The sequence below is a fragment of the Lagopus leucura genome, unplaced genomic scaffold, assembly GCF_019238085.1.
Source record: "Lagopus leucura isolate 7727_CA_CO unplaced genomic scaffold, USGS_WTPT01 Super-Scaffold_100039, whole genome shotgun sequence".
NCBI classification, from domain to species: domain Eukaryota; kingdom Metazoa; phylum Chordata; class Aves; order Galliformes; family Phasianidae; genus Lagopus; species Lagopus leucura.
Window position 1 is genome coordinate 3625661 of NW_024962288.1, and position 24212 is coordinate 3649872.

General features: G+C 47.0%; 1 long non-coding RNA gene across 1 annotated transcript in view; it reads right to left on the reverse strand.

The window, feature by feature from the left end:
- Positions 1–798: 798 nt before the first annotated feature.
- The window catches only part of LOC122186783, a 24516-nt gene continuing 1102 nt past the window's right edge, over positions 799–24212 (reverse strand). Inside the window, exons 2-4 of the long non-coding RNA XR_006181185.1 lie at positions 5178–5321; positions 2952–3063; positions 799–1095 (exon numbers count right to left, since the gene is read on the reverse strand). This is a non-coding gene — a long non-coding RNA (uncharacterized LOC122186783). The remainder of the gene's footprint in view (positions 1096–2951; positions 3064–5177; positions 5322–24212) is intronic.

The window sequence follows — 24212 nt, forward strand, 5'->3', positions numbered from 1 at the left end:
ACACCCTTCGCTCTGTTTAACCCAACCTAATTAAGTTCCTTAATTCCATTTCACTGATACATTGTGGGAGCAGAGCTCTGTTCCAGCAATGCTAACGAGCCTCAGCGAGAAGTTAAAGCACCCATTAATGAGTTTAAATGAGTTCTTCCTCAGAGCTCTGTGACCAGCTGGAAGAGCTGTGACCAGCAGTGCACAGCAGGGCAGGGCCAGCCCCAGGTTTGGATCCCCTGTCCCATCACCAGGATTTCAGACCAGTCAGAGCCCAAGGAGGCCCCTGATGGAGCCAGCAGCTTCCCCTGCATCACCTGAGCTTTCCCCATTGGAATATTTCAAGCGACACCCATATATTTTTTTCCCTAAATCAGTTCTTGGGACACTTCAGCATGGGGAAAAAGGACAAAGGGAGCACGCTTGGGCTGACCCCTCTCACCCTGCCTAAAGTCCTCAGTAGCTCCTTCCCCTCAGGATCAGTTCTGCAGAGGTAACTGATGGCTCCTTCACCAAGTCCTCCTTCTCACACTAAATACACATCCCTGGCGCAGGCATTAGCACGGTCAAGTGAACTCTTTGCAATCAGTGGCCACGGGTGAGGAAGTTTGCCTGGGAAAAAGGTGATGGTAGCAAAGCGGGAGCCTTGCTGCTGGGCAGAGCAGCGGTTGGAAGCACGGCGCTCCGCTTCTCCCAGCCTGTTTTATTCCTGCACTTTTTTGTGTACTTTGCATAATAATGCAATCGAGCTGACAAAAGATTTATTCCTGGCGCCTATAAAATGACACAATACAATGAGTTTTAAATGGAGAGGAGAAAAAAAAAAACATCACGAGAAAAGGTAATTATGCAGGCTCCTCTTAAAGTCTGTAAACGCTATGGACAGAAATTCAATGAGTGCGGAGGAAACCGCAGAAGCATTCATTTTCATCTTCCTTTTTTTAAAGCTTTTTAATGTCCAGGCGACAGGGAGGATTTAAAACACCCTGTTTGTGCCTCTGCACGCAGCAGGCACATCACTGCACACATCTGCACGCGTACAGCCATCACTGCTGCTCTCCTTTATGTCCCCACACAGCTACTCCCCTTCCTGTTGGAGCACTGCTTCTGAAGCAGAAACACACTTTTGTAGATCATATGCAGTCTTAAACTGGTGGTGATAAACCAAAAATATTGAGTGCATGGAGTTTACAGGAATCGATAAGTCCCTCACAGGGCACATTTGGGTTTGGAGTGCATTTGTAATGAAGAGATCATAGAATCACAGAACTGTGGAATTGTTTGAGTTGGAAGGGAGCTTTAAAGGCCATCTGCTAGAACCCCTCTGCAATGAATCAGTGCTCAGAGCCCCAACCAGCCTGACCTTGGATGTCTGCAGGGATGGGGCACCATCTCTGGGCAGCCTGTGCCAATGCCTGACTACCCCAAGTGCATAGAACTTTTTCCTAATACCCAATCACCCATGTCTTAGTTTTAAGCCATTTCCCCTTGCTTTTTCCAGCACATTTGGTTTTTCAGAGCCTTGTCCAACTACCTCATTCACTCAAACTTTTCCAGCTTCATCCCAAAGTCAACTCACGTACCACTTCCCACAGAGGGGAATCAAAAAGAAGAAAGCAGGCTGCTATGCAGGGTCACACTACACGTGGGACATTGCACCACGATGCTCAGAGCACTTTCTTGAGGTTCCAGCTTCCTTTTGCAGAGGGACCTTTCCAGGACACCAGTACAAGAAAGATGCAGAGCTCTTGGAACAAGTCCAGAGGAAGAGGACCACTAAAATGATCAGAGGGCTGGAGAATCTCTCCTATGAGGAAAGGTTGAGGGAACTGGGCTTGTTTAGCTTGAAGAAGAGAAGGCTCCATGGAGTCCCCAATGTGGCCTTCCAATATTTGAAGGGAGTGAATAAACAGGAGGGGTTGTTTACAGGGGGTAGACAGTGATAGCACAAAGGGGAATGGTTTGAAACTGAGACAGGGGAGGTTTAGGTTGGATATTAGGGGGAAGTTTTTCCCCAGAGGGTGCTGAGGCACTGGAACAGGTTGCCCAAGGGGGCTGTGGATGCCCCATCCCTGGAAGCATTCAGGGCCAGGCTGGATGTGGCTCTGGGGAGCCTGGTCTGCTGGTTGGCGACCTGCACACAGCAAGGGGTTGGAACTGGATGAGCATTGTGCTCCTTTTCAACCCAGGCCATTCTAGGATTCTAAGATACAATTCTATGACCTGGTGCTCTCTGGGGCTGTGCTGCTGCCTGCGCACAATTTAACATCAGCACCTTCCTGAAGGACAGGCTGGCGGGCTGCCTATGTGGCATTTGGGGGGCTGCACCATCGAGAGGCTTAACGCAGCTCATCAAAGCTTGGCATCTCCAGCTCTGCTTTCTGGAGGACTCTCACTAGGGCCAGGCTGACGCTCCTGCTGCTGCAGGCAGCTCATGCAAAGCACGAGCACCATCTGCTGCTGCACTCACCAGGCTCTGCGAGCAGCCTGCAGGGCTGGGGAAGGGGATGTCACTGTGGTCAGATTTCTCGACTCCTGCACTGAATGTTGTTCAAGAACTTATTAGAGTTTGCTAGTAAGGAAAGCTCACGGAAGAATGGATTTTTCTATTCAGCACTTACAGCATGTACAAAACACAGTGCATGCAGCAAGCCTTCCTAATCACTTTGCAATACCACGATAAAGTCATTTTCCGGGCTATGATACTATGCACTACGGCCCATTAGAAGTCCCATAAAACAAAACGCTGGTGTGCATTTTTTTGTGGAAGTAACTTGTTTGAAGAGCAAGCAGCAGTGCTGTCTGGGGCACTGATTTCAGCTCTGTACAAAAGAACCTTCATTAAAGCAGCACTAGAAGTGTACATCCCAGGCCAGCACTGAGAGGTGGCACTCCCTACTCTTCCCTGAGCCCTTCTCCCCAAATGGGGGACTCATCCCCCTCTTGGCCATCACAGCCCATACCTGCATACCATGCTGGGCCACCCAATGTGGGACAGAAGGGAGCCAGGGGGAGGCACTGCAGTTGGTGGCAGCGCTGCTATCCTGCTTCTGAGCGCTTCGTTCCACTTTGATTCTGTGGAATAAACAACCAAGGCACACATCAACTGACCTCATTTTCACTGGGAGACTTTTAAACCCCCCTCACCACCACCAGATCAAGAAATGCATCGTTTTCAGTCACAGTTATTTAATATAGATTTGTTTTGATGCAAGCTGTCATGGAGAAGGTGAAGGCTCAGTCCCAAACTTGCAGGAACTCTTTTGTTTCATTTTCTGCCTTTTTCTTCGCTTTGCCCCCCTGCAGACAGCAAGTCTCAGCAGTTCAGAATGCAATGCTGAGCACCAGATTTCCCTCCCAGCTCCGTAAATCTCCCCAGCAGGTTTTCACCTGGCATGCTCTCACAGCCCTGGGTTGCCCCTACACCCTCCTGGGGACCTGGGGGACCATCATGGGGACAGGGGCCATCCACTCCACAGACCTGTGGCTCATACCTGCACGCTGTGCAGCACTTCACAAGGCATTAATTTCTCTTTTCACATGTTCTTAGAAAACAATTACCAGCAGGAGTGATGAATGCACCTCTAATTATACCTTCAGTCTCACCCACTTCTGGCTGTGAACTCGTTTATTACCAAAACAGCATTTGGGAAAAAATAAAAACGGTTTCATTCAGGGATGATGAACCTGACTGAAAGGCTTTGTCACCAGGTTTGCTCTGCAGGGATGTGCAGGGAGATGCTGTGAGGGACTGAGACCCCTGAATGCCCATGTGTGCTTTGTGCATGGCTGTGACCCTGTCACTGTCACGCACAGATGGCATTTAAGCCATCCAGCGATGGGATTGCTTTCCTTTCCCAAAGTTGCTCCATGCTCAAGCAGAGAGAAGCGTGGCATGTGATAGAGCTAAGGAAAACCAAGCATGAACTTTTAAATCAGATCTGTCTCAGTTATGCTGGGTTTTCACTGTACCCTTATGAGAAGAGCGAAAAGCATCTCCCAGGTGTTATTTTTTCAGCTAAAGAATCGTTAACTGAGGACTTGGGAGCCACATCCCAGGCTCACCCATCCCTCTGGGTCTGTCAGACAGCCCTGGGCAGCTCAGCACTCTCTGTCACAGCCAGCAGCCCAATGCCAGCATCCATGCAGCAGTGCAGCTCTCCTTCCAAACTCCCACCAAGACGTGTACCTGTCTCATCTTAACTGCCCCCTTCATTTCTCTTCTTCCTTATCCTTGCTTCTACATGGTTTGTACTGCACGCAAGCAGCCCCCTGGTGTGCAGCCATCAGATCAGCCTCAGTTGTCTCATAGGACTCTTTACTTCTCCCTTCCAAAGTCTTTGAGAGACATATAATACCCTCTTGAAAACATCTCATCACGGATGCAGCACCCAAGGATCTGTTTCTAACAGATTCACACTGCATGAGCATTATCCCTGATAGAATTTTTCATGCATTAGATTGAAGGCAAGCATTGATCAATGAGAGTTAAAACAACACTAAGCTACACAAATATAGAGCTCTGGTTTGTAATTATTTGCAATACTTGACTATAAGCTGGAAAATAACATTTCTTATCAAATGCACATGACAAGCCCTGAGCAGCTGTTCCACAGGGGCTCCGGATCTCCTTAGGGAAAAGGCACAGCACTGGGGTCTGGAGAAAAGTCTCATTACTAACCTAGGATCACAGCTCAAAGGGCAGCAGCAACAGTTTAACACGTTACCCCAACCTTTAAGAGACACAGGTGCACAAAATAAATCTAAAACAAGTTTATACCACCAGACTGCCAAATGCCAGCAAATAAATAGAGATTATTCTCAGCTTTCGTAAAGGGCACGGAGTGAGGCACGGTGGGATGTGAGCAGAGGTCCCTGCACAGGGCTGGGGGAGCACCAGCAAACAGAACAGGGGCACCACTGCTCACAGCTCTGCCCAAATCCACTGGTGGCCGAGCCTCACCCCAGCTGCTCTTCCTCCACTGAAGCTGGCAGGGTAATTTTGAATCTATTATCTAAAATACACAGCACAGCACCTTTTATACTATCATCAAGCTTTCCCCACCCCCTCGTGGGTTTATTTTCTCTTTAGTCGGCTCGAGGCAATCAGATGCAGCTCTCGATCTTCCCAGGAAAGCTTCCAGTTCATCAGAACCCCTTTTTGGTTTCATTCTTGTTTTTGTAATTACCGTGAGTCACGGAGCAGATTCCATTTGGGACGGTGTTGCTCCCAGTCCTGTTTGATGAGCAGCCAGATGCTGGACACACACAGCACAGGGCAGGAAGAAGGCTGCAGGTGAGCAGGAACCATGTTTGCCCACAGCCAGGAGCACCTGGAAAGATAATAATATGGAGGGTAAATTTTTAATTAAAAGAAAGCAGTATGTGATAGCAAGGTTAGAAAGATTTGCTCCTAAACACTTCAGGCTCTGTTTCTCTGCCCTCCACTCTTGCTTTTTTGTTTTTTATTGGTATGAAATGAGGAAAGGCCTTTTTTGGGGAGCTTTGCAGGAAGCCCAGCTTGTGCTGTAAGTGTTGCTTTCACTGCTGTCCAATATGACTGCACCTCAAAATGCTCCAGAAAGAGCAAACAGAGTAGAAAGGGGCTCACCGCTTTGCCAGTGATGCATTGCAAGTAGGGAGCACACAGATCTGAATCTGTAACAGCTCCTAATTATTTTGCAAGGGCAATTTAAATTAGTTCGACTCTTATTTATGGGTATGACTTTTATTTCTCTGTATTGCAGCTGCTCCTGAATGCCTGAACGCTGGATCACCGCTTTGCACCAAGCAGACCCACACACAGCGCTGCTCCCCAAGAGCACTCGTTCTGCAGCCAGGCCACTCTGCTTGACCCCTGCCAGCCGGGGAGCAAAGAACCAGAGCCAACTAGGAGGAGTTTGCTCCCTGGCAGTTTGCCTGCACAGACCCTGCTGCCACCCAGGTACCTGCTTTGGTTATAGAAGCTGAGGCCTTTTGCATGGATGGGAGCCAATAGGAGAGTGAAAGGACATGGTGGCTGCTGGGTGTGTTGGCACCATGGGACAAGGAGGAGCCTGAGGTCTTGTCAAGGTAATTGCCCTGCTACGCACACCTTGAAAAACTGTATATGTTGCAAACTCTTTCCCACGTAGACACCTTTTCCTGTCCCAATTTCCCTGTCCAATAGGTGAAGCAAGCCACGCTGCAGTGTCCCAGTGCTCCCCAGATCTCCCCATCAGCACCACAGCATGTACACATGTTCTGCAGACTGCATCCAGTGCTTTGAGGAGTTCAAGCATTTGAATCGCTTTCTGCAGCCACAAACGGGTGAGTTTGATAAAACAAATTATTGCTGTCTTCACGTGGCAGACAGTGCTGCTCAGCAGAGGCTGAGGAAACCATAAGAGATGGTTTTGAGATAAAAGCCTGAAACCCAGCTGACATTACGGTCAGATACCCACATACACATCATGTGTTGGTCCAGACCAGCACTGCGAGGACTCCAGGAGGATCAGAGCTGAAATTGACCTTGCAGCAGCCCCTGTATCCAAGGTCCTTAATTCTGGTGAGAACTCATACCCAGTGCTGCACAAAAGCCAGGCAAGACCAATGGGCACAGTAGGGTGGGAGCAGCACAGTATGAGCAGCTCGAGTGCAAGATGTGCCTGTGCTGCTGCTGGTTCTGCCAGCAAGCAGCCAACAAGCCTGAGTGCAGGCAGGACATAGTCTGGAAGAACAGAGAGAACAGGGGTTAAGGCAGCAGTAACCCTTGTAAAAAGGAGAAATTAAAGTGTGGCATTGCTCTGGTGTACCTACAGGTAACCAACCTGCAGAATATTTACCAACCCAGAGACCCAGATTATTAACCCTGCTCTGCCCCAGTGCGCATCTGCAAGAACCAAGCTGTTCTTTTGAAACCTCGGGGCAGACGCATCAAACGAGGGAGGGGAAAGCAGTGCTTTGGACTGATCTGACTTTGACAGATGAAAATCAGAGCAGGCCCAGCCAGGCCAAAGCACTGAAGTCAGATGGGCAGCCCAGAGAGCAGCAGGTTCAGAAAGGTTCCTGCCAGCCATTCCACAGCCCCAGCCTTCCCTGCAGCCTCGAATCCTGCAATAAAGCCCTGTTTTTGTATAGGCAGATAGTGAGATCCAAGTGAATGTGGTTCATTAGCACTGATGGCCTTTATGCTCTCATTCCATGGCTGCAGAGGACAGCTGATCCATCACACTCACTGTGGAGATGAACAATTTGCTGACAGGAGACAAGTTACACTAATACTGTAACTTCACACAGTGAAGTCTTTTCAGAAGCACACATTCCTGGAGAGGGAGAATGGAGCTGCCAGAGGTTCTTTAGCACTGTAACACAGGTCTGCATCTCCACTGCAGTTCTTCATCAGAAAACTTTCTCTGAATTTGTAAGCAGCTGCAGCGAGGAGCGGCTCACAGGGATGTGTGGCCAAACCTCAGGTCTGAGGATGCAAACTTCACACAGGCTCTCTCCTTTCCTATTTAATTGCAGGGCATACACAGCAGAGGCCACTCGCTGTCAAGATGAAAAACCTTTTAGCAAATCCTCCTCAGCATTGCTGCTAAAGCACCTCAGGCATGTTGGGCTGTGGCTATTTCAGGAGGAGCTGCTGCTGCTGCTTCTCAAGTCCTTGGGCATAAAGCAGGGCTGCTGAAAAGGAAGCAGGCCTGCCAGGAAATGTTTCTGAAGCCATCACCTTTGCTTCCAAAGCCTGTGAGGTATTCCTATTTGCCTGTAAAAGCGGCATGCAGAGGAGCTCAGCTGAGAATTTGCTGATTTACAAACACAGATGGCTTCACAGCTCCAAGTAAGTTGTAAGGGACAGACAAAGAGAAAAAGCCTTGCTTTGCGAGGATGTGTGGGAGGAGGAAGTTATGGTCCCATTAACCAATCTGCCAAAACCACCTCTATTATAGATACTTCTTAACCTCTCACCTACTCAACATGCAGAACTGCTGGAGCATGACTGATCGGAGCTCATATCTCACCAGCCTGTCTTGACAATGGGCAACCTTGACATCCTACAAGCAATTTTTAAATCTGTTTAGAGTCAAGATTGGTTATTGTTTCTTTTTATTTGTAAGTCATCCGTTTAAAAGAAAACAACAGTGAATTTGCTGTGTATTCCAGCAAAGAAAGCTGTCTATTCCCAAGGCTAGATTCTGAGAACTTCACTCCAGCTACCCCACAACGATGTTTCCAATAAGAAATGGACACTTCAAAGCTTGAGACAGAGCTATTGTTAGAGGTAAAGCCCAGCAGCACGCATTGCTAGGGGGATTTAATCCCATCCCCCTCCTGAGGGAACTGCTTCATCCATCCCAACAGCACATTAAGAAATCTGTATTTCCCCCCTTTTCACATCCTACCTGAAGGTAGTCGGTATTATACTCCCATTAAGTAATGTCTAAAAGCAGACCTTAAGACAGAAGCCATGCACAAAGCCTCAGCGTCTCCCTGGGTTGCCTATTGCTGCCTAAAAGCAGCCTAAAAATTTTGCAAGGAGGTATGATATATCCTCTATTAGACAAACACCAATACAAACCAACCAGAAAACCAGAAACATGCAAACTGCAAATAAAAAGCACTGTGTGCAAGCTATTTGTGTCTCTTTCCAGAAAACACGAAGAAACAAATGGATTCACATTTTGCTTCGTTCCAACACAGCCATTCCCTAACCCTCAGCTCACTTATCACGGGGTGCTTCAGCCTGCTGCTTGCTCCTAGCAGAGCTGGGATGTTTGGGACTTGCACTGTGAAGTATTAATGTTGCTCTCAGATATGCTGATGGGGCTGCAGAGGAAAGTATGCCATTGAAGGCTAACTGTGCTCTGCTCTGAATTTAAAGATGGGAATCACATGCCTAGGGGGATGCACCAGCATAGGAGCTGCAGGCAGACCTTTGAGGTCTTCCAAACATGCTTAGCACATTTTTCCCACTTGGCCTTGAAAGAGTCAGGCTTGTTCCAACACACCCAACTGAAGCTAAGTTGTTGATCTGCATCCCAAGCAGATCTGCCTGATCAAGGCTGCGGAAGAAAAATGGCTTTATTAGAGCCTGTCAACACACAACCCTGACCCCATGCAGAAAACACGGCTTCACTGTCCGTGATAAAGAACCTCTGTGCAACGACAGCTTCAACCCCAGCAATGAGACAGATAGCAGAGCCTGGCTGGGTGCACATTGCCACAAGAATCTACAGAATCCGTCCACAGTGCAACTAGGAGCTACATCTCAGATTAACTGAGGCTGTGTGAACCAGGAACAACTTTGATAAGGGAAAACATGTCCACAAATCCCTGGGAAATGCAGTTGCTCAGAGTCCTGCAGAGCACAAGCTGCCCGTCCCAGAACAGCCGCCCTTTTCTTCATCTCCCTAAATTCCCCTCCTGAGCAGCTTTCCTACAATCACAGAATGGACAGGGTTGGAAAGGAACCTCAAGGATCATGAAGCTCCAACCCCCCTGCCACAGGCAGAGCCACCAACCTCCACGTTTAATGCTAAACCAGGCTGCCCAGGGCCCCATCCAACCTGGCCTTGAACACCTCCAGGGATGGACGGGGCATCCACAGCCTCTCTGGGCAGCTGTTCCAGCACCTCTGTAAAGAGCTTAATCAAATGAATCGGTCAAATTAAAAAAAAAAAAAAAAAAAAAAAAACCATCAGTTTCTGCCGTGCTTCTGACTCCTCAGGAAGAGGATATTAAATAAGCACAAGCCTAGAGCAGAGAGAAGTGTAACTACAATCTAAGCATGGTCTTGCGTCTGCTCGCCACCACAATGGGTGAGGCAAGGCAAGAGCTGTACCACTGCTGGGCATAGCAGGTGCCTGGGGCAGGTTGGAGCCACAGCTATGGTCTTAGCTCAGCAGTGATGGACCGAAATACAGCTCAGACCATGCTCTGTGTACATGCACAAAATGGAAACGCAGGAAGGTTCTGCTCAGCCTCAAGAGCATCCACAGCAAAGGAACCACATGACGTGCTTCTATCGAACCCAAACTCCTCCCAAAACCAGGTCAGAGAGATGGCTCTGTCCTACACAGGAGGAATTGTGCAGCCAGGTACATCAGCAAGGCCAGAAACAGACAGCCACTGCTATCACCTCTCCTCTCCAAAGCAGACAGACGTGCAGCAGCTCTAGGCCAGACAGTCCTGGTAGCCGCGTCAGCATGGCATGCAGCCCGAGGTAATATGCCAAGCCTCTCAATTTAGTCATACATTGTTTATGTGTGCATCTATAATCTTGCTATCATAACTCTCCCCCCTATTAAAAGATCTCAAACAGATGCAACAATAATCTGAAATTCGAGACAAACAGATTGCGAGGCAGAGCAGAAAATAGCGCCGGTGAATCATAAATACTGAAATGAAATAAATGAATCACTCCTAAATAGTCTAATTAATAAAGGTTAATTTATTTATCATCCTGGCTAGCCCGATATCTCCGAACCCATCCAAATCAATGCAAAAGGAACAAAACACACAAAGGGCAGCAGTAATTGGAAAACCTCAGGAGGTACATTTTCCAGAAGCTTCTTCTACTCTCAGTAAAGCATCCCAGGTTCATCAGTGCATCAATGAGGCCAAGGTGCACAGAGATGCTCACTCACCTGATTGGCATCAGTGTAATTAAAAGGACACTCACAGAGGATTAACTTGGAGTAGGAACAGGTCTTTCCTATTCCCTTTATCATAGAGCAGAGATGCCCACAACCCAGCCACAATGGCACACCTCCATCAACCAATGCAGCAATGCAAATCCTTACTTAGCTTTTCTTTATGCTGTTGAAGTATTAAGTGTTGTATAATTGAGGAATAATTGTGTTAGGCAAACCCAAGGTTTCCACAAAGCACTCTTTGATCCAGGGCCTCTGTGAAGCTGTTCTCACTCATTTTGACACCTATGAGTTGTGAGACTGATTTCTAATGTATTTATGCTGGGGAAAAAATTACTAGGAAGGTCTACGAAGACCACCCCACAATGCTGATTTCTGGGTTTCTTAGGACATCCTGAGACCAACTTTTTGATGCCCCATGGAGCTGAACACAGTCCTACCTCCAGCTTCCTCAGGAGATGCTCACAGCAGGACTGCAGCCATAACATTGCCGTGTTTTGAAGGGGCCTCCTGGACTGCTAAGTCCTGTGCACTCCAGGGGACTGTTCCATTTCTGAAGGCACAAATGGCTGTCATTCAACAACCAACCGGGCAGATGCCAGGAGAGCACATCAGTGTCCAATATCAGATGGACAAGTGTATTTTTCAATACTTCTTGACAATTCCACAGACGTGAAGGAATTCTGCCCTCTTTCAGAAGACTGAATGCTGAAGACCATCTTATTCTAATCAAAGTGCAGGTTCTGGAAGTGAATACAGATTCCTACTCTGGGCAAACTTGGAAGCTTCTGTGTGTCACTGGCAACAGCAGCAGAGCAATTCTGGGAGGTTTTAAAGGTCACAGCTTAGCCGAACTGTAATTGACTTTCAAGCATTGATCCAGTATTATTAGTGCTCGTTTAAAAATCAAAGCTTATTTGATTTTAAGATATTTTGCTACTCACTCCAGCTGCACTAAGTTTTATTATTCCACCAAAACAAAAAGCTTTTGAGAAGCTTCTCTGCCAGTAACACAGCTTTCCCCCATTCTTCATACTCATCTTTCCCCTACCCAGACGCTGTGGGGATTCTGCTTCACTCTGGAGCAGCTTCTCCATTACCATGAGTGCTTCTCATTGGTATGTTCCAGCTCTGCATGGGGACAGCCATGATAACCCCAGGCCCAGCAACCTCTCCACAAGTAGCATAGAAGTGCACAGTGACAATGTGAACTGTGCTAACATTATTCCTGACCATAACATACACTGAGATTCAGAGCAGCCAGAAACTGCACCAAGACAGCATCACATGGTGATCACAATCCTCCTTCCTGATAAAAACCAGCTGATGCCCCCAAACCCTCCAGTCTTCATCAATGTCCTGAAGACCACTCCTGTGTCATCTCCCCCACGCTGCAGACAGTGAGGAGCAGTCCCAGTTTTCACATTAGCACCCCACCCCCAGCACCCATTTACAGCCACAGAGAGACCTGCCAGGTGCCAGAAAGCACATCAGGAGCTGTATGTTCAAAGGCACAGAATGACATCAATGAATTCAGACAGAGCCTGTCTGCTTGCAGGGGAGCACAGTGGAGAGCAATGAAGCTTCTGATACTGCCTCTAATTGCAGTCTTTGCCCCTGGGAGCTTCAGTCTTTATTAATGCAATTATGATGTAGCCAAAGGTAGAGGATGCTTCCGCTGACCTTGGCAGGGAAATGGAGGCCTTTAGTCACCATGGGGAAATTGCTTCCTCCCCTGGCAAACAGCACATAACCCAGTACGTTCCTGTTGCTGCAGATGCACTGTCTTGTCCTTTGACCACAGTATGCAGATTGCTGCTTCAAGCCACCTCCCACACACATCAGAGGCAAAAACCCAACAATTCTCAAGTTAGCCTTTTGTTAAAGGAAAAAAAATAAAGGTAGAACTTGTACTCGAAGCACGCTCTTGCATCTTGATTTACAAAAAGTAAGAATAACAGCCCTCAGAGGGTCCTGATTACAACCATTTTCTGAGCTCTGATTTAATTGTAATTTGATGCTTCAGCTCAATTAGCCAAAAGGCAGTCAGAGAGCGGCTCTTGAAAGAAATGTTTCCATAAATTGAAACTCCGGCAGCAAGATACTGCCATTAACAATAACAATAGGGTGTGGGGGAACTGTTTCTTAATCATTCAAATAAGAAAGGGATTTCTGAAAATACTGTGCAGATTTATAGCCAAGGCAAGCTTCAGAGTATTACCTTGGCCAAGAGAGCTTTTCTTAACATTGCCATGCACGCTTTGTGAATGAATCTGAAAGGGGATTACCAGCTGTGCCCGGATTTTAAGGTACCAAAAACCTCTTCTGCCATGGGCATGACTCCCAGCACTTTGTACCTGACAGCTGTAGAACAGCACCAACAGCACTAAGCCCTGAGTTACCCCACAAAGAGACCAACCTGAGACTGGGCTTCTCTACTTGACCACTCAAGGCAGATAGAGAGCAGAACAATTGTTATTTCACGCACAAGACAGACCTAGAGCCACCAGATACATCAGCCAAGGCTATTCAAGCAGTCAGCAGTTAAGGGACATCCCTGGGGCACAGAACCCTCCTTTCCTGATGCTGACAGTGGCCCCAGGACAGGGTGTGTGCCAACCCAAGTCTTTGGCTGCACTTTGCTCACCTTTAACACCTGCCAACCCTGATGGAGAAGGGGATAAGTCAAAGAGATGTGCAAAAAGGCAAAGACCGCAAAGGTCTTGCTGCAAATGAGAGGACTGAGACTCTAGGAGAAGAAATGTGTATGCAGAAGCACACAGGGCAGATTGGGGTGGGTTCCTCACACTTATCCCAAGGACTCATTTCCTTGGTGCCATAATAGCTGTGTGACAGAGCCCTGGTGATCAGCACACCACCAGCTGAAGGCACAGGGAACCAGTGAACCTCTCGTAGCATGACCAAGTAACATGACAGACTCTCCAATGACTCACCTTCAAGAAGTCTAAGGGCTGAAGTTTTACAAGAGTCCATAAGCCAGCCTGGAAGTGTCAGCCTGAAAGTAAAGGCTGCTGTAGGCCTCAGTATCTTAAATTTGTGCTTTAGAGACTCGTCCAAGTTGCACAGAAACTGACACAAGCCTCCTTTCAGCTCCTGACCACCAGGCTGCCCTCCCCCAGTACAGTCAGACACCCATTAACAAGGGAAGGATGCATGCATTTGTCTTGGTGTCGCTCACAGCTCACGATAGCCTTCCATCCTGTGTGATGCTGCAGCTTAGTCTCCTACTTTTAAGCATGAAAAACAACACCAGCACATCTGTTGCTTTACGGCTGTCTGTTCAGACCCCAGTATCACCCAGCACATTCTAGTACTGAATAGTGAGGAAGCCCATATTTTACTACATGATAGCACAATGTCCCTGGCCTATGGATTTCCCCTTACACAGAGTATTCTTATAAATACAAGGTGATGCAAAAGGAAGATCCAGATCAGGTCCTGATTCTAAAACTCAACTCAAAGTTCGGGGAAAGCCCCATGGAAGGGTCTTCCTTGGCTCTGGGAAGGAGTGCTTCCTCTTGCACAAGTCTCATCTATCTGAAAAGCAAAGCCCAAGCTGTGGGGCACTGCATCTCACTTCATCACCACATCACACAGAAGCGTGGCCTTCTGCCCTGAAGAATCAATCACTTCAGAAACCAGCAAGAGCTTTCACACACAGCAAGACTTGACCTCCATGGGATGTAAAAATGAAAATCCTTATCAAATTCAGTTTCATTTTTGATATTTTCCTCAAGCTCAAAACTGAAAGCAAAATGTGTTGAGCTGAATCAGTCCAGAAATAGCTTTTTCAGACTGTTTTGGATCTTAAACTTTCTGACACAGCTTCACCCAACGCCTTCTGCTTCATCTCGTGTGCAAATTTAATAACTGTGTCATATTCTGCATTATTAGTGAAAATAATGATTGTAAATCCAGGGTACACACTTGCAGGAACCCACTTTACAACCCACTTTACCCACTTTTGCTGTCTGTTTTGAGAAGAAACAACTCTCTAGCATGGTTTTCCAACCAGTTTACAACACCATGTGATAATTTCTTCTAATGCAGTTTCTTTATGAAAATCTAAGGGAAGGAAAAAAAAAAAAATCAAAAGCTTAATTAAAACCAGGTTACATTGTATCCACTGTCTCTCTTTGCACCGCAACAGCAGATGATACTGATGGTTTAAGAGTGGCTTCAACACAGCGCTTCTGACCTCATTTTGTGCCATCTTTCCAGGAAAGCACTGGAACAAATCATGAAATTAAACTCACTGCTCTGCACCTTTCTGGAGTCTCCTTACCCCAATTTAAGGAATTATTTTTGATCTTCACCAGGAGACGTCCTGCAGCGCCTGATGCACAGACTCAGACGAACAATGCAAGTGGTTTATGACAAGTTCTCACACCACTTCTATACAATCACAAGTTTCCTTTTTTAAGCTTTCCCACCCACCTTTACGTATCAGAGCATTCTACAAACACTCCTTAACCGTGCATGCAGGCGCTCACCCAATCACAGCCACCAGCTGCTCTTTTTGCTTTCTCTCTTCTTCTGGAGGTATCCTTGGTTCTCACACTGTTTATCTTGCTTCACAGCTGCTACTCTGAATAGTTTTTCTTGTATTCCCACAATTCCCCCTTTTTTATTTATTAGCAGTCTATTACCATGCTATAAAATAATAATACTAATTATATTAATCATTATAACTCAATCAAGGCATCGATTGACAATACTCCAAATGTAAGCAAAGAGACAAGGCAAACATAGCACAATGACAAGGAATACTGTTAAACCTACTAAAAAGAACAAACACGTTTGTCCTCGGGCCCAAGTTCCTGCAACCTGGAAGAGAATCCCTGAGGGTCCCTTTCTGTATTAATCTATATCTGGTTAGAAAGAGTCTTCAACTTACATATACTCTGATATATTGATTTTTGAATGATCACTAAAATTTGTTCAACAAATGCTTTTAGAGTGCTCACAACCACACCTTTGGGCTAATAGAAAATTAATGGTCACACAACTTTATGAAGTTGCATGTCAGATAAAATCAATATTAGTGGGCAAGTGTGCTGGAGTATCACTAGGGGCATTACCTAGCTGGCTAACATTCTAACTCGGTGAATGTGGCTGAAGCTTCAGCAGTACTGTTTCAAAACACATTTGGATTTGAGAGGCAGGATGTTGCAGGAGCAGAGAGGCTAGGAAACAATGCATTCAGAGCAGCACAGAGGGTTATGAGCTTTAGTCAACATACGCACACTCACACACACACAGGAATCCAATTAAGAAAAGGCTAATTGATAGGCTAATAGCGTCATCACCAAATGTTACTAATACACTAAAAGCACTATTCCCATAGATTCCAGCACTGGTAACATCAAACCCTGTTGAATTCACATTCAATCTACTACTAAAATCGAAGCAGCACACAGCAACCTAGGTAATGTCCAATAATTCTAATTCTTGAGACTGCGCTGGTAACATGGGAAAGTCACCCACTCTCTCATACCATTACTGATGTTACTGTAATACCATCCAGAGGGTAATGCAGCTGTTTTTCATCACTCGTTATGGAACCTATACATTATTTACAATACAACAAATTACAAAACAATGCCAATGAGAAAGAAACACACAATCCCACTCATTATAAGGGCTGGATGCTATTTCCTGCCTTGAGATGAGGCCAAACATATCATGCTGGAACCCACGTAGGGCCAGTCCTCGAGCTGTGCAAACAAGGCAAGGTTGTTAACTTCCTTAAGAAGAGATCCTTCAATCTGCTGAACGATTCCTTCTGGCCTGCAGAATGGTGCAGGCACACACCAAACAATCCCTCCATAGTTCAGCTGGGCAGCACTGCCAGACCAGGCTCGCACAGCCTGGCTCAATTGTGAATTTAATTGTCTCTCCTAGCGAGTTCTACATCCATGTCTGCAGCATGGAAACATCTGATAAACGGTGGGATCTGATGACTGAGATGAGATGCTGTTATTCAAATAAACTTGTTTCTGATTGTTACATCATACCTGAGTCTTCAGTACAGCTTGGACAGCATTGCTGTGTAGTTTTCTTGCAATGCTGGTACCAGGTTATCATCTGCCATGTGATCAATGACCGAGAAGTGGAGGTGTTCTTGTTTTGCTCCACACAGCAGGCACCGTTTGCAGCATCTGATGCACAGACTCAAATGTGAATGATCCAAACACATCACTTATATACAATCACAACTTTCCCTTTTTACCTTTCCATCACCCTTACGTGTCAACAGAGTATTCTACAAACACTCCTTAACTGTGCATGCAGGCATTCATCCAATCAGAGCCATGAGCCATTCCTTTTGTTTTTTCTTCTTCTTCTAGAGGTGTCCTTGGTTCTCATGCTGTTTATCTTGCTTCACAGCTGCTGCTCTGAATATTTCTTGTATTCCCACAACATCCCTTATTCTTCTTAAGGTCTCAAAAAACAGTAGTGAGCAGCTCTGTGACTGCTCCAGCCTTTTCTCTACACACCCTACAGTGACTTTCTCTGCACCTACCTGACTTCAGAACAGTCCACATTTTTTCTTGTAATTTCTTCTCTGTGTTGGCTGCCAGACAGTTTAATTGAAGCTGAAGAAAATTGTAATGAAACACTGCAGCATGCCAGGCATTTCATCCACAGCCTTCCCTCCTCACCCTGTCTTCCTGTTGCATCTAATACACCAGACTGTAGCTTCTTTGCATCCTGTGTTCTTCCTGGTTCTGTAATCATTCTGTGCCTTGGCCTTTTGGCTCTGTCCTGCCAGGCTCACACACTGTCCTTTTGTATTCCTCCTCACTAACGTGACCCAGTTTCCACAACCTCAGCTGTGGGGACCGAGGGCCACTAACAAAGCCTGCTGGGTGCAGAGAAAGCAAGCCAGAGTGATCTGGGCCACAACCACTGTCCAGCACACCCCATTTATCTCCCACACCAACAGGAGAAGCTTTTGCCAACAGAAAAACAGGAGACAATTTTCCCTGGGATGCAACTAGTAATTACTTGAACTAAACTGGTCTGTGACTCAGCTGTGCCAGATACTCAAGGTACCAGGCGAAGCAAACATTTTCCTTAGAGGATGTGGGTGCCACATACAAAGCTAATGGGACAGCATCAATTAGAGAGCAGAGCTTGAGCTTGCACTGGGAGCAAGAGGCCGAGGGTAGCACAAGGAGCATGCCAACTTCTCGCACAGCCCTCATCCCCTGCAATCTGCTGCCCTCAGTGCAAGGTAGAAGGAAAGCAGTAGGATCAAGAAAACTGCGCAGCCCTATGGACAATCATCCCACTGTACAGCAGGCTGCCTGAGGTTCAAGGTCTGGGGGTGAAAAGCATTAGAGATGTTAGAGGAAGATAGTAAAGGGCCAGCATAAAGAATCTGACATGTAGTTTGTCATAGCTACGGGAGGCTGCAGAGATGGTTATCAAGGGCACAGGTCGGCATCAGGGAAGGAATGCACTTGGAGAGTCATCAGAAACAAAGACAACAGCTTTCCTGGCACTGCAGCAGTGTGAGAGGGATGGACATGTAGGCAGAGATGGTCACAGCAAGTTGGCAGAAACAAGATTAGAGAAACATGTCAACTGAGGTTAACAAGGCAAGACTGCATCGCTGAGGCCAAAGACAAGGATGAAGCAGCAGCTGAGAGCCCATTCCCAAGTTTCTGACATGCCTGAGCTAACTGAAAAAGTCTTTCTGAGGGGAAGAAGAGATCTGTGGCACTTCTCCAGGTTTTCTGTTGATCTGGAAGCATAGTTAATGAATAAATTTGGGTTGGCTTCAAGGCATCCGTGAACAAGCCCACATCAAACCTGCAGCCAGCTGGCCAAGCTCCAGACCTCCTGCAGGTATCAAACCCTCCCTGTGCTGTGCTTACCTGGAAGCACCAGAAGGAACCACAAGCCTCAGGTATGCTACTAGGCACCAGCATTCAACCAGCACAGGTGGATCAGAAGGGCTGAGGTTTTATTTTTCTGCATTTCAGGCACAAAGACTGACAAATTCAGTAGTTTAAACATCAGGACCCAGAGGGAAATCCATGTCAAAAGCAGCATAGGGACGATGACCTGAATGATAATGATGGTATTGGAGGCAAATCAAGGAGGAAGACTGGAGAGGGGTCTGAGGGTTCATCCAGCAATGTTCAGAGTGAGCTGGTGAGATGCAGCACCTCTGGATGAGATTAAGAGAGCCAGAGCTTTACACCTGGACAGGACTGAGCAGGCATATGACCAGTGAGCCATCGGTACACGAACAGGAGCTGAACATCACTTTGCAGAAAGCTGTTCCCAGGTAAGGCCTGAGGAGAAAATGCCGCTCAGGTGGGTGTCCTCACCACAACACCACACTGCATGTCACCCTGGGTCACACAGCTGCTGAGCAACCCCAAAGTGAGAACACCACCACCACAGCCACATGGCTCCAAAAGCAAGGAGCAGGAGGTCTTACAGGAGACGGGCAGGATAGCCGCACTACTGTTTGTTAAAGGAAGATATGGGGAGGGTTACACCTGAGTGACAGGGTTACATAAATAAGGAAAAAGAATACTTTGAAAAACACAGCTGATCACCTCTTCCTACAGTGGAAGTAGAGCTTCAAAGTCATTGTTTGGACACTAACAAAGAGCCCTGAAGGAAGAAAAACAAGCTGGGATTTGGGGTTTTGGCTTGTTATGAAATAGACTCTGTGATGCCTATTACCTGGCTGAGCTGTTCCTCAGAATAAAAACAAACAAGAAGACAAATTTGTCTGAATAACCTAACTTCACCAGTGCAACACTGAAAACCGAGCATCACTCAGAGCACAAAGCTCTGTGCACAGCAGGCTGGGTGGATCCCACACCAGTGCTGGGAATGAGGACAAAACCCACGGGAAGGCTTTAAGCAGTCAGACACACGGAGTCAGTGGGAAAGAAGCCATCAGCTGAGCAGCCTCCAGACCCAGCTTATGCACTGAAGTCAAGGCAGCCTCTATTTGTGGATGTCTCCCTGCACCCCTGGGCTCAGAGCGTGTTTGAACAGCAAACAGACAGCAGTGGGAATTTTGCTCTGTAAATTATTAAGCCTCTCTCAGTCCAGCACTAACTGCTGCAGGATCACTTTGAGGAAAGACTCTTTCACTGACTTCAGAGGACTCCAGATCAAACCCCAGTAATACTTTCATTTCTACACGGTGGGGATTCGAAATTAAAAATAAAGCATAAGTTAACATTTGACACCTGGACCTTTTCCAATTTTCTAAAATATCTTTTTTCAGAGAGCACAGCCCAGACATTTTCTCAACAAGAAAGGATTCTCGCGGCAAGCAGTTTGTTCATTCATTCACTTTCTTTACAACACAAAGAAATCTTCCAAGAACTGCCCACACGTTCCACAGTGCTGATCAAAAGTATCATTATTAATGAAGAACATCATTGGACAGGATATGTTCAGAAAGACCTCTGTCCCTAACAAGACTCAGATCAGGAACACAGCATCAAAAAAAAGCCCCCAAAAAACTCTCCCGTATAGAAAGCATCAAAAACAGAGGGGAAAGCCACAGGAAGAGCTCCAGGGCAGAAACATCACATCTTCTCTGGAGCTGACATGCTCTGCATGACCACATGCACTGCAGTGCAGAATTGCTATCACTTGTAATAGGCCATAAGCTTTGCATTGGGTGTGCAAGGACTCAGGACTGCAAAGAAACAGAGACATGGGATGCAATGTTGCACAGAATGAAATGCAGACCTGAAGCTGTGCAGAATCAGTTCCAGGGGTGACACGGAACACAAAAACAGTGCAGAGTGCACTGCACGCATTGAATTCACACACTCCACTGTAGACCAATGCAAAAAGAGCAAAAGCCAAAGACAGGTTGAAGTGTGGAGGAAAAAAATGATCAAGTGCACAACAGAGTAAGTAAAAAAACCCCCAACACGAACATCATATCCCTACCAGGAGAGGTCTCAGGTGGTAATAACTTGCTTTGCTACCAGGATGAAACTGCAGCCAGAGGAGCAGGGCAGAGGCAGCACAGCCCTCAAACTGATAGCAGTTACATGCAGGTATTATTCCCTTCACACAAACGAATTTAAAAGTGGTTGAACTCTTATCATACATACTAAGAATATATTCTTGAGTTTTTCCTACATATAGAGCACACTCCTTGCTCATTAACAAAATGTTAATGAGCACAGCAACATAACTAGAGCATACGTGGGCTCAGCACAAATCATTTATGTGCTATTTAACGGGATCTGACGGGTACTTTCCTTCTGCCTCGATTTTCCTACGAAGAAGAATCTGCGCTGAAGCCAACGCTGCTCCTCTGCTACCAAAGCCACAAGTTCTGCTGCGCTCGGTGCCATAAATCCCTGCGGTGATCACTCGATGCAGTCCCCTATCCCACAGCACCACCTCGTGGGAAAATGAAGCTTGTGACAAGCAGCCAGCAAAACCACCAACTTGGGACAAACCCACTTCCAAGCGTCCCATTGCTCTTCCCAAGGCTTCAAGTCCCTGCCAGGAACTGCCACAACACAGCAGGACCGGCACTGCACCTCCTGCACATACCATCTCCTGCATGCAGCTACACAGAGAAGTGACAGAGCCCAACCATAGCAGTGTCACCATGAGCTTTTTTCCCCAGGATAAAAGAGCACCCCACACTGCACTGCTAAACCCACATTCTTTAACATACCAGGAAGGATGAGGGCTCAAAGGAGCTGGAATGCAGCAACTATTTGGCTCATCTATAAAGCACCATGTTGCAATTCTTCCTTCTTTGAAGCCATCTGAACCCTGCACGCTCAGCTCCTGGGACACAACCAGTGGTAAAGAGAACCCAAGTGAGCCCCCACAGCTTGAAAGACATGCCCAACAGCTGGCAAAGCACCAAATACCCCTGAAAATACCCCGCAGACAAAGCAGATCCATAAAATCATTCTTTGGACAGATCATACAGTGGACCCAAAGCCACACATCTTCAGGATATTTTTTAAAAGTATGGATTAGGGAATACTTTCATCTTCAAAACTATTTTATGTTCGTGGTTCTGTAGCTTGGAGGCCATGACTGAAGCCGGGCAGCTGTTGTCTGCCCAATTTGCCCCTTATTTCTCCCACAGCAGGGCTCTGTACAGCAGAGGAAGGAAAGCCAGGCTGGGTGGCTGCAGGGCAGGCTTGTGTGCAGAGGCTGTGCCTGTCCTTCCCAATGTGTTGGAGAGAAGGGGGGTAATAATCCCCTCAGAGCAACAGTAATGCAAAAAATAGGCTTCAAGTTAGACTTTTTTTCCACACAGGTTTATGAAAAAAGCCTGCCTGCAGCTGCAGCTGGCTCATCTGGATACGAGGGAAATCAGAGGGAAAATGCTGTTGCCGCAGGTCACTGCCCAGGTCCTCTCTTGGGACACAAGGACATCTGATGCTTCCTCATCCCAGAAAAGGAAAACTGAGTTCATTTCACCCCTTTCCCTCATGGGCATCCGCACCAACTGCTTCCCAGAAACATCTGTTGTCTTTGAGGACACTATCGCCCTCAGCCAGCATTGCTGTGAGAACACAGAGCATCAAACAGCTCACTGCCTTGCGTCTGCTGCAGTCCTCTGAGATAAGGCACACCAAGCCAGCACTACAGCTCAGTATTGATGGCTCAGCCTGCACTGATCAGCAGCACATCGCCCTCAGCCGCGTGCTGAGGGATCCCCTTTGGTGAGCAGCCAGTTGCTCACAGAAGCAGGCACTCAGGCTGTGTTCACCATATGCATATCCAAAACTCAGATTTGGTCTGTGATTGCAAGAGCTCAGTGCTTCCAGTTCCTTTAGATACCACCCCCAAGGGTTACCAACGTGCTCAATTTATTCCAGCACATTGGAAATGTGGGGTATTAAACATCCATCAAGCTCTGCTTCCAGGTATCCTGCAGAGCTAACATTCAGGCTGATTTGTTTTTCTGAGCAGGGAGATCTTGGTGACAGGGGGAGCACTGCACATGCACATAAGTAGCAGGGCAAGCAGCTCTACCTCCCCATTTAGACCTCTCTGAGGAGGGATCCTGCAAAGAAGTTTGTGCTGTTTTACCCCCCCCTTACCTTCTCTGTCTGATCCTCTTAGTCCTGCAGAGACTTATGGCCACTACCAGCCCACCCAGAAGGGGTCAGCACGGCACATCAAGGTGCACCTCACTGCTTTGTCCATGCCCTGGCATGGAAGTTCTCCCAGTCACATCCCGAAGCCTGTTGTGCACTGTTTTTCTTCTCAGCTATGAGCACTTGAACGCACGGCGCACCCATGAAATTCTGACCTGCCGCTACAGAACCCAGGCTGCAAGCTCAAACCTCTTAAAAATATATCAAGTGCTCACTCACAAGATTCCTCTAATGTTTATTAAGCTATTTATAAACCCATCAGCCGTTAGCTCCCAGTGCATCCAACACCCCCCAGTTCACAACACTCAGGCCTTTCTCACACTTTGTTTTGTGGGAAACATGACTACAAGGAAAGACAGAAGGGATTTACTGCTGGCATCTAGAACTTCAGGAACTGAAGCACAGCATGGAAGAGTTTCTACTTTCATTTCAAAGTTCAAGTTCTGCCACGATCAACAGGAGACCAAGATTCTGGCCTACACCACAGGACAAGGTTTAGAGCAAAAACAAGGTTAGATCCTCCATTCCAGAGGAATGCATTCCCAGCAATTAAACAAAAATAGTCTTTCCATTAACAAGAAGCAATTATGGCTGCTGCAGAGCCACGCAACCCTGATGCCATCCCAAGTTAGTAACTGCACTCTTGTGCACTGGCCAACTCGTTACAGTTGCTCATTTGCTATCTCCAGCACAGACAGAACTGAAGGTACCTCACCTCACCCCTCCTGTCATCAGTCACCCAGTGGGAGACATGGACCAGGCACCTCAGCTCCCAGTAAGGCAGAACACAGACACACTATATGCATATAAGCATACATAACAAGAGTAAGCTACGTTCATGGTGCAGGGAAACCGCTGGGAATGTCAGCCCAACACCAACCAGAAAGGCAGGCAGAAGGGAGGAAGAACCCTGCACACCATCATCTCGTGTGTTCAGTGCCAGCACTACACAGCACATCGGCCCAGAAGCCCACAGTCACACCAAAACAACACAGCATCCCTACTGCGATGCCACTGCTTACCACAGCACAGGCCATGCAGACAGGACAAAGCAGTGCAGCTGAGCCATGCAAGCTGGACTATGCACAAGTGGACTGGGATCCAATTTCATATCAGTTTACTGTTTCCTATCCAAAATCATTTTTCACAGCATCTGCTAATTAGAAGTTGGCTTGATTTTTACCAACACTGTGTGTTCTAAATACTTCATAATGCCTAAAATATTAAATCCCATTTTGTCCAACTCTAAGAAAATGTGATGCACGTACAACTTTTCTTCCTGAACATGCACTCCTCTAACAAAATCCCAGCTCCTCCGCTTACCACTGATCTGACAACGCTGATTAACTCAGGAGAGACAAGCTGTGAGCACAGGACAAAGCAATGCAGCAGCACGGGGGGCAGCAGCACGGGGGGCAGCAGCACGGGGGGC